Source organism: Lagopus leucura, unplaced genomic scaffold (genome assembly GCF_019238085.1).
Source record: "Lagopus leucura isolate 7727_CA_CO unplaced genomic scaffold, USGS_WTPT01 Super-Scaffold_100035, whole genome shotgun sequence".
Taxonomy (NCBI): domain Eukaryota; kingdom Metazoa; phylum Chordata; class Aves; order Galliformes; family Phasianidae; genus Lagopus; species Lagopus leucura.
Genome location: NW_024962284.1, coordinates 1741572 through 1752511, shown reverse-complemented (window position 1 = coordinate 1752511; position 10940 = coordinate 1741572). Strand labels below are relative to the sequence as shown.

At 38.7% G+C, this 10940-nt stretch overlaps 1 long non-coding RNA gene across 1 annotated transcript in view; it reads left to right on the top strand.

Annotated features, from left to right (window-relative positions):
- The first annotated feature begins 260 nt into the window (after positions 1-260).
- Positions 261-10940, top strand: part of LOC122186213 — a 166541-nt gene continuing 155861 nt past the window's right edge. The window contains exon 1 of the long non-coding RNA XR_006181091.1: positions 261-346. This is a non-coding gene — a long non-coding RNA (uncharacterized LOC122186213). The remainder of the gene's footprint in view (positions 347-10940) is intronic.

The window sequence follows — 10940 nt, the reverse complement described above, 5'->3', positions numbered from 1 at the left end:
TGTACATGGTATGCAAAAAGATGTAATTACTGCATTTTTTTCCTTTTCATTGCTTTTCAGTTTGTGAGCTGTACGTAGCAGGTGGTGCAGACACTTTTGCAGACTATGGTCTGCCTTTTTATTGGCCTGAGCTCCCTCAAATGTGCAACAGTAGAGCTAAGATTAACTCTGTTTTTTGCTCTACCCCAGGGCAAGGAAATGGCATGGGTGTGGTCCCAGCTAAGCCCAGCCACATCTCAGCTGGGTACCGACTGCTCCAGGAGGAGGAAAGTGTGAGACGGCACCAGCTCTGTGCCCTCTGTGTGACTGTCTAAGAAGGGTTTCAAAAGAGCTGCTGGAGATCAAGGTAATCTTAACAGCAATCTGTATTCCATTTCACAGGCAAGCACACATTTTAAATGTGTAATTATGCAGTTGCACTCTAATAATTAGATTCCTCAGTTTATAAACGACATCAAACTTCTTAAAATAATCCAAGGAAACCACAAGAAAGACCACAAAAAGAAAGCTATGTTGCAATTTAATGAGGAGTAGAGGGAACCCATCTCCCTCATGCTACTGGAGACATTGTAAAGGTACCTTAATATCTAAAAAGTCTACTCATTAACTACATCTGAGGCACGATTCTTCACTCTTGCCAATTCTCCATGAATACAATTCCAGTGATTTTGCTAAACTGCTCCTAAATAGCATAAATAGCATGAGCAAAGATCAGTATTTAATTCTTATAGGTTCTGCACTGACAGTTACATTCACAAAAATAATAATAATAATAAAAATATATATATATTGAATGCAGTAGGGATGAGGAGGCCTACTTCATCATTTCTGGCACTTAAATAATAGCATTAAGACAAGAAACTGCACCATTTTAATAAATACCAGCCTGCTTTCTCATCCATTTTCTCTCTTCCTGTTCTATAGTTTCTCAGAGTTTAGTGCCCTCCTGTGGTAGTAGTGATTTCTCCTGTGAAATTAGGTATGCTGGCACTTCGTGGTTTTTTTTTTTTTAATTTATTTTGTACCCGTTGATTATGCCATGGCTGTAGATGGATAAAATGAAGTTGAATTATAGATACAGTTTTGTTTTGTTTTTTAAACACAGAGGACTGTGGATTGACTAAATAAGGCTAGTGTGTGAAGGCTGAGCACTGGAGTGCTGCAGAGAGCTAAGTAGCTCTAGCAAAAACATTTGGAAATTCAGTTCACTTCAGCGTGCATTAATCAGTTTAAAAAGTAAAGCAGGATGGAATTATAAAGGTACAAGGAGAGTGCTCCCTCTCTGATGAAAGGTAATGGGGAGCTGGCTTCCTCAGACATAGAAAAAGCTGAGGTATTCAATAAGTGTTTTGCGTCAGTCTTCACAGGTGGTCAGGCTTCCCACGTCTGCCAGGGCTATGGCTGTTTACAGGGATAGAGATAGGACAAGGGGGAATGGTTTCAAACTGAGACAGGGAGGTTTAGGTTGGATGTTAGGAGGAAGTTTTCCCCCTCAGAGAGCAGTGACACACTGGAACAGGTTGCCCAAGTAGGTTGTGGATGCCCCATCCCTGATGCATTGAAGGCAAGACTGGACGTGGCTCTGGGCAGCCTGGTCTGCTGGTTGGTGACCCTGCACATAGCAGGGGTGTTGAAACTTGATGATCATTGTGGTCCTTTTCAACCCAGGCCATTCTATGTCTATGATACAAGAGAATAAAACAGTGCAGTTTTGTATGAGATAAAGTGTAGTCAAACTTTTAAACACGCCTTTTAATGACTTGTTCTTCTCCTGCATATGCATGCTTTTAGCTCTGCTTGCTTACATATTTTATTGTGAAGGTTCTTAAAATTGTACAAAGAGATGAGCATCTTTGTAAATATTTCTGGGAAATGGGAAACTTAATATCTTGCCTTATTCAAGCATATTCAATGCACAACTTATTTTGTGCAAGACATTCACAGCTACCAAGCTGGTGAGAATAATAGAAATAATGATACAAGCATCTGATCCTGTGGATTGTATTGAATTAACATGCTCTCTTGTTTGTAAAATTCTCTGTGAAGAACAATCCTATTCAAAGTGTGAGTTTTAAGAAATTGTTTCATATTTGCTGTTATAAATTATTGTCCAATTCTGCATAATTGGTAGACTTGCAGCAAGTTTTCAAAGCTTTCACCTATGTAGCACACGCATGGCACCCTAAAAACAGCCCAAACAATGGAAGCATCTTCTGACATGGGCTTCTTTGACATCAAATGACCAAGTGTATAGTATCTTTTTAGCCTGTCTCCTTGAGAGCATTCCACAGTTTAGCTCCAATCCCTTGGTTGACGATTTCCATCTTCTCTGACCACGTGCATCTTAGTACTTTCCTGTTCTTTGCCAGCATTCCCATTTTCCTCCCCTTTGAGAGCAGATGATAGAAACTGCAAAGGCCTGCTGTCTGATGGTCTAGTTCCAAGGCTGCAAGAAACAGTTTTAAGCAGAAATGAGTGAAGACAGATGCCCCAGAGAAGAAAACTGTATGTAGTCTTCTTCTCTATCTTTTCTGTCTCCATAGAAAACAAGAGCAAAATGAGGGCATGTAGGGCTGTCTGCTGTAGGGAAAACTGTGATGGTTATAGACAGAAAGGAAGGTGACTAAGGTGTTTCTGCCCTGCCCAAACACTCAGGTTTTCCCAGATTCTTAGGGCCGTGCACTGGCTGATGTTATCTCACAACCCAGCTGAATGTTTGGAGGTGCTGCTGGTTGGAGGTGTTGATGCTGGCCTGTAGCCTGATAGATATAACAACAGTGTAACAGGCTGGAAGGGGCCCTTTGTTGTAAGAAGGAAATTAAACAGTAGTAGTATGATGTCAGCCTTGATCCAGTATGACTTAATACAGATTTTTTATTAATCCTAATGAAACTGAGCAGTGAACTTATAGTTCTTGTTTACTGCATCCTTTCCAACTTGTTTTGTACTTATCTTCATAGTTTTCCCTTGCAGCTGTGTGAGATATAGTAACCAGATAATGTTTCCAGCCTTTCCTTAGGCTCTAACAGATCATTACACCAGATCCTGTCTGAAAAATGCAGCACTTATCTCCCCATCCAGGGGAACCCTCCTGGAGGGTTGTCAGGGCTGCCCACACAGTCCGTCATTCCCAGCCACAGTGCATGCTGAGCATACAGATTAGTTATGTGCACCCTGTGAACACAATCAGCATCCAGGAGCAGCAGGAGTGGAAACACACAGGCACCCTCAAATGTAATTGGAAGGATTGGGCAGAAAGCAAAGAAACAAAGTGAAATGGAAAAAAACGTATCCAAAAGTCAGTACTTCATAAGTAAGATAAATATAAATACTAAGATTTCAGAATAACCAAATAATTCATGTGTATATTATAAGCAGGAAGACAAACAGACTGTGATGAAAACTGAACATAAAAATTAGAAACAATAAATAAGAAAAATGTAATATCAAAGTGAAATATTCATTGGCTGCAAAGTATATTTAAATTTCAGGGGAACAGAGGAAAGTCCCTCAAAATGTAAGGTGATTCTTTATTGCATCTGGCTTCAAAGAAGCCTACCAGGGCTAATAGTATGATTTCTTATGTTGTTTACCTCTAGCTTCAAATAATGAAGAAATAAACCAGTGCATAATTCTGTAATTTTTGTATGGCAAATTTTATACTTGAACATTTTTTTTTCCCCATGGCTGTCTCTAAGAATGTTAATTCCACTTTCTTGTTAAACTGTTGAATTCATAAGAGGAGCTCTGCCATCTCTAATTAAAGCCAAATACTTTTTCATGAGGTCATTACTATGAAATGTATATTGTATTGTTTTCAGAAGACAAACTAGTGGTAACTTTCTAACTACGTCCTCTTGAATAACTATACAGGTACTTCATATATTTGGAAGAATCTCATCTGTAATTTATTGTTCTTATTACTCCTTCAAACTTTTGTTTAAATATGGAAAGATGCAAGATGATAATATGGGAGTTACTTATCCAGTAGTCATTGATTGGGTAATTTCTGAAATCCTCAAGTTTCACTATCAACATTTACTACAAATTTATACAATATTTATATCAGCATTTACTACATATTTACTACAAATACATAGTTTTGGATGATTCTTTCTAAGTTAGATCTCCAGGTAAGTCTTTTGAGTGTTAGTATTTTTTTAAATGCTTGAAAACTCTGGGTTTGTCTTTATCATTCCCACTGCCCTAGATATATTGTTTCCCAACTTCAGTAATTCAGTATTGCTGTCCAAAAAGCTCTGAAGAATACTTTTCTCTTTTCACAGCGCTCACTAACTTTACCTGAATCAGTGGAAAACCACTGGACAAAAAGCTACTGTCTCATCAGTTTAACAGATAAATACTCAAATGTTCACTGATAGCCCTCTGTATTGTAGAGTTAAGGAGAGAAAGTGATATATGTGTGATCTGGTACATAAACTCTGATACTTCAAATAATTGGCATCTCAGAAAAATAGTCTGTGTTTCATAGGTTTAAATTGAGTGTGATTAAGAACTGAACTAGTATAAAACACATGGCATTGTTTGACCTGGCTTTTGAAACCAGTCTGTTGCAGAAGGACTCACTGATCATATTTTCTTTCATGTCTTTCCGTGAGTTACTGAAGAAGCTCCACTATCAGGAGATGCAGGTGTAGTGCTCTTACTTTGAATTGCTTCATATTGCGCCCTATCAGCTCCAACATGTGTTACAGGATCGAACATGACTTCAAATAAGAGAGTAACACTGACTTTTCCTGATCCACTCCTTACATTAATCACAAGTGATGCTAAATGCAATTGTTCTTAGCCCATTTTTGCCATTCACTAAAACTATCCCAAGTTAATGGAATAAACTTTAGTTACATAGAATCACAGAGTAACAGAACAGAAGGGATTGCATGGGACCTTTCAAGATAGTCCAGTCCAACCCCCTCTCCAACTCCCCGCTAAAGCAGCTTCCATGGAGTAAGAAAGTGTCCAGATGGGTTTTGAATATCTCCCAAAAGGGAGAGTCCACAACCTCTCCAGGCATCTGGTTCCAGTGCTCTGTCACCCTCAAAGAAAGGAAGTGTTCCCTCTGTTTGCACAGACCTTCCTGTGTTCCAGTTTGTGCCCATTGCCCTTTGTCCTATTTTGAGGTACCAGTGAAATGACTGGCCCCGTCCACTTGACTCTCACCCTTTAGAAATGTATAAGCATTGCTAAGATCCCCTCTCAATCTTCTCCAGGCTAATAGTCCCAGAGCTCAGCTTTTCCTTGTAATGGAAGTACTCTAGGCCCCTCATCTCTGCAGCCATCTGCTGGACTCTCTACCTTTCTCAAATTGAGGAGCCCAGAACAGGATGCAGTCCATTGTTAAAATTTTTGAGTTTCCTAAGAAATTGGCCTTTTAGTAGTATGCCTGTTATTTCTGATGCAATTTAGTTTTTCTGAGTCTGACATCCTGAGAATTGAAATAGAATGACAGTTTTAAAACCAGTGAGTAATCACTGCTCTATCAATTATTAGCCAGGGAAACTCCATCTGCATTAGCTACTTTTGCTTCAGTCTTAAGCAGCTTTTCTCTTCATTTTCTTTGTATTTTCACAAGGTAAGGATGCCATTAAACTGCATTCCTCCATTCTTCCTTGTAAAACTGATAGCCTTATCACATTCTTCCTGCTACGCTTAAATGAACACTGAACCAAGCAGAGCATTTCTCTTACTCCTCACACTTAAGAACAGCCACGCTATTTTTGAAAGATATTTTTGACTGCTTATCATTTAGTATTTCACACCATAGCCCTTAGGAAGTGCTAATAGATGAGAGTGTTTTTCTATCTAAACGCTCTAAGATTCACGTTTAAAATAATACAAAAGAACTTCTTATTCCAAAGACAAGCAAGTTTTACACAATTCTTTCCTGAAGTTTACTTCAGCCTTCAATAGAGTCAGCATACCAAGCTGCTTCATGAGCCCTTCTCTAATGTTTTGAGAAGCTTATTTCATGTATTTCCCATCAACAGTCACATTTTTTTCTTGTTGCTGTCACTAGCAATCAAACAGATCAATACAATAGGAGAGTTCAGCAAGATAGAAAGGTGCTGTAAGGGAAAGGAAAAAGATTGCTTACCTGAATTACAAGATTTCAGATTCATAGGGGAAAGCTTGACCAAGAAAGGATGGCAGTCAGACCTTAAATAAGGTCTAAGAAGCAGCTAAGCTCCAACCCTTCCAGTCACACAGATGAACTGCCCTCACCTGTGCTTCCAGGGCTGACCAGGTCCTTTCCCCAGTTGATCAGTCAGTGGTTCAGGCTGTGACTTAACAGTTCCCATAGACCGTTGTTTGCTGTTTTTATTGCCGGGGCACAAAATGCCATGAGTCTTTCTTTTGCTTTTCTTTCATAAGAAACTCTGGAATGCAGCCATGTTGCTTTGCATGATTATGTGGTACACTGAATGAAATCACCACTTGAGAAGCTAGATTTAAAATTTTCACCGTGTGGATTCCTAACACTGACCATTTCACCACTGATTTTAATTGCAACAAAAAAATGGTCTCAGACAGTGATGAGATAAGCAGTGTCATCCACTACTGTTCCGGAACAGTTCCCTTTGTCACTACTGATCATTATATTTTATAGAAACAGTCCAGTGATAATCTATCAACTGCAGTGTGAATGATAAAATGGTGAACAGTGGGAGCACTGCTCTGTGTTTTTATACTGTGCATCTCAGAAGTTACCCAGCTAGCAGGGGTACATCAGGAAATAGGGTCCTGCATGAGTTATATGGAAAATGTGATAGATTTTCCTCAGGTTTATTACACCTGTTGTGAACCTGGCCAACAGAACCCAGCTTTGTGCAGCAAATAATTCCCAGTGGTATGTTTCAAGCTATCAATTTGCCAGTGGAATCAGTTGGTTCAGCAGGGTATAAATAAATCTGTGCCAAATCCAAACAAATGGCTTGGCTGGAGCCCCATTTTACTGCTTCAAAAAGCAAAGTAACCAGCAGGAGTTGCAAGACGGTAGGGGATTCACAATTTCTTCAGTGTTATGGTCCATAATAGTGTTGCATTCAACTCCTGGCAGAGTAACCTAACGATAGTTTAGTCCTTCAGTTCTACCTAAGTTTGTACATCAGTCTTTCCCAGCTCATACCTATGTAGGTCACCCTAAAACCTAAACCAGTTCACACATAATTTAGTGGATTCCAAATGAAAAGAAAAGAAAAGAAACAAAAAATCTATTCACCTGCTAATTTTTCACTTCTGCTAATTCACAAGGATTGAATTCACAGCTTTGATGCTGCCTTGTCAGCTCTGCCCTATAGTAGCTTCACTTCCAGACTGCCCTTGATGATCCTTATATGTGCCCCATATACTCATCAATAGCTGGGGATAATTAAGCATATGCATGTAACAGATGGGTAGGGAGAAGGAAGTACGGAGAAGGAAAACAACAGGCAAAACAAATCATAAAGCAAGGTAAATGTGCAAAAACTCTGGATAGTTAACTTTGGAAAAGCATGAATCCAAGCTGAAGTCATGTACAGGCCTGCAATAACCGTGTTACTTTAAGAGAAATGTATTTTCTTACTTGTTAACAAAATGTCCATCTGTAAAATCGTAACAGCTAGGCTAACATCCAATTTGTAATTCCCCATCCAATTCAAGACATAAAACTGACTTTCCATAGCATGGATACACTGAATTTACTTCACAATTTTCCCCTCAAATTTTCAAGCTCTGTAATTGTGTGGGGAGTATAATATACAATGCTATTGGCCTATATGTTTCTTCCTACAAAATCAAAAATCGATAGGATTCATTCCTCGTTTACAAATAGTGGTGAACAGTAAAAATGCTTCCCTGTAGAAAGCTAAGGAGAAAAGAGAGACACGTATATATAATACAGAGAAGAGTCTCCATTGCATTTAGTCTCCTATGTTCTCCAGATACCATATATATAAGGGTTATACCGAGGTATTCTTGTTAATGAGCATTTGTTATTCATTTTTTCTCAATTGTTCGGAATGAAAATGTTTTCCTTTGTATATAGAAAACATAATCCCCCCAAAAAACAAGATCCTCCCCACCCCCCCTTTCTTTCACCCTTTGCAGCTCTCATTTTCTTCTTCTTTTTATGTTACATCTACACAGAGTGAAAATTATGTGTAATTTGAGCCATAAATCTTGAAGATTTACTGCTGCATCACTTGTACAGGTTTTTGTTTGTTTGTTTGTTTTGTCAGTGAAAGTTGGGTGGTTTGTGTTGTTCCTGTTTGTTATTTTTTATTTTATTTTATTTTATTTTATTTATAAAGATTCCTCTGGCTGGTAACCAAGCTTCTCAGAGTCTTTTATTCCCTACCTCTGTTCTCTCTTCCCATCCCTCAGGTACTACCTGTCTCCTCTTACCCACATCTGGATCCCTTTCCTTTCCACCTGCTTCTGATACTCCTCATTCTTTCATTCCTTATTTAATCAGGCTATCCTCATATACTTAGGCTCGTTCATCATTCTCTTGCCAACCAGTTCAGAACATCTCAGACTTGCAGTGTTTTCCCTTAAGGAGGAAACAAGGATATAGGAGCAACATAGGATTTCTGCTGCTTCCATGGTTGGCCTTTTGCTTTTCCTGCACATTTTCCACATATTGTCCCCATTCTTGCCTAGCAAACTAGGTTTCCTGCTCTCTGAAAGAGATTTTTGTTTCAAGGCTTAGATGCTCTCACCTTCTGGTGTTTGGCATTATCCCTGTGGAGCAGCAACCAAGCAGTTAATGTCACCTCTGATACGCCCTTGTCTCTTTGTGAGTATCTGATATTTTACATATGAAAATACAAACAGCTTCAGCACTGAACTAATATCAGCTGCTCCTGACATTTTGTTCCCACCCAGCACAGTTACTTTGGAAGTGTTAATCCTATTTACAGTGAGTAAATGTTCATGTTTGAACTTATTGATGATGTAATTCTATGGACCTAATCCTTAAATGCTTAGTTTGTCTATCATTAGACAGAGTTTGCATTAAACTTACTGGCTCAAGACTTTTGTTGCGGTAATAATATAATTGAAAAAGCAAAGTAAGCCCATCAGAAGCATTCATTTTTATCTCTTTCTTAGATGAGGACAATCAACCAGAAAACAAACAGAACGGCAAAGGTCTTCAGGTGTTAGAAGCAGAGTGAATGGAACTGTTTGTTATAAATGTTTGTAATGGTACGTTAGGAATAATTTTCATTTCTTTCAAATTAGCATCTTAAATTCCCAGGGGCTTTTCTGCAGGTTTAAAAAGCACAGAGAAGAATGCTGTCCCCAGAAAAGCTATTCAGTTTAATGTTTTCCTTCTTCGCTTGCAATAAATCATTTTTCTCAGTGAGGCTGATCTTACGTGCTGCTCCTTGGTTTCAGGATACTTCTTGCTGCACGGTATCCAAGGATGTAATCTGTCATAATATGATCATTCAATTTGCTGCCTTTAGTCATCTGCGGCTAGGATCTTGTACATGGTATTTTGATTTGGTTTAATGTGAAGGAGCGTGTTCTTCTTTTGCTTTATTGTTAAATGGTTTTTCAAGAAGTATTCTTGCTTTGTCTCTTTCTTTCATGGTGATACGACAGTGTGTAATGGCAGGAATAGCACTGCAGCACCCATGGAGTACCTCTGCTGACAGACCCACCAGTTTTGTTATGAAGGTATGCAAAGCTCTCACTTAGGTAACACAAAGCAATATTTTTTTCTGTCTGTTTTAGAATTTAGAGATTCGTGGTCACTCACTGGCTTTGTTTGATCACAGACATGATATAACAGCCATATCTATTCAATCTAACATTGATTTTCACCAACAAATGTTAATCATTTGAAGGTGAGGCTTTTAGAAAAAAATTTACAGATTTGTCCAGCTTTCACCTGGACTTGCCTATCTCTGTTCCTCCGCAAGCTTTGAGACAAAAGTGCAAAGAATCTCTTACTGTTGGCCAGTATCAAGATATTAGCCTGAGAAAGGACAAATGCCAGATAACCAGAAATGGTGAGGTAGAGTTGTTGCTTATGAATATCTCCTACTCAGGGAATCTCTTGATCTTAAAATGACTTCACTTTCTAGACTTGTTGGTGACAGAGTCAAGGATAAGGGAACTTACTGTAATCTACTGGGCTGGGTATTCATCTGTCATACGGGGAAACCGACTTCATGTTTCAGCCCGATAAGCTGGCACAAAACTTTCTCTTAGAAAAGCATAAGTGAATTATGGATGACTCAAACACAGTACAGAAAATTACATTAGCATACATAACACAGAGAGGTTTAAATATAATTACAGCAGCTGCACACAACAAAGTAAACAATAGTAGAAAAACAGTGGGAGCAAAACTATTCCTGCTGAGTAACCTTTGTGTGCTTAGAGAAGCAGATTCCTGTCTTTGTTTTGTAGAATCTAAATACTTGCCTTGAACACTTTTTTTTTTTTTTTTGCCAAAAGCTAGTATGCAGCACAGATGTTGAGTTAATGATCAATTCATATGAAGCCTCAAATGAACACCAAGAGTAGAAAATTCAGAGCAGATATGCCCTAGAATACTCACAGAATGAATAAACTCCTTTGTTTACAGGGTAATTTTTCAGATTCCGTGGTTGCAGCTTAGGGCTGTAGAGATGATCAACCAGGTTGCCACAACTATACGTTTGCCATAGGCAAAGTCGGGGAGGAGAACAAATGTGAGGCTGAGGAATTTTTGCCTAGCTTGAAACCATTGGAAAAGGGTCTCTTAGTCCTGTTCTTCACCTAGAATCAGTATTCTGCCCATCCAGCAGAGAGTTCACCTTTAATTGAAACAGCCCAGACATTCTAGAGCATTTTTAAGGATATATTTCAAGTCCCTTCAAAAAAATGTTCAACTTTTAGTTTAAGCTTCTGTGGAGTTGATTTCAAATATCTCTGAGTACATT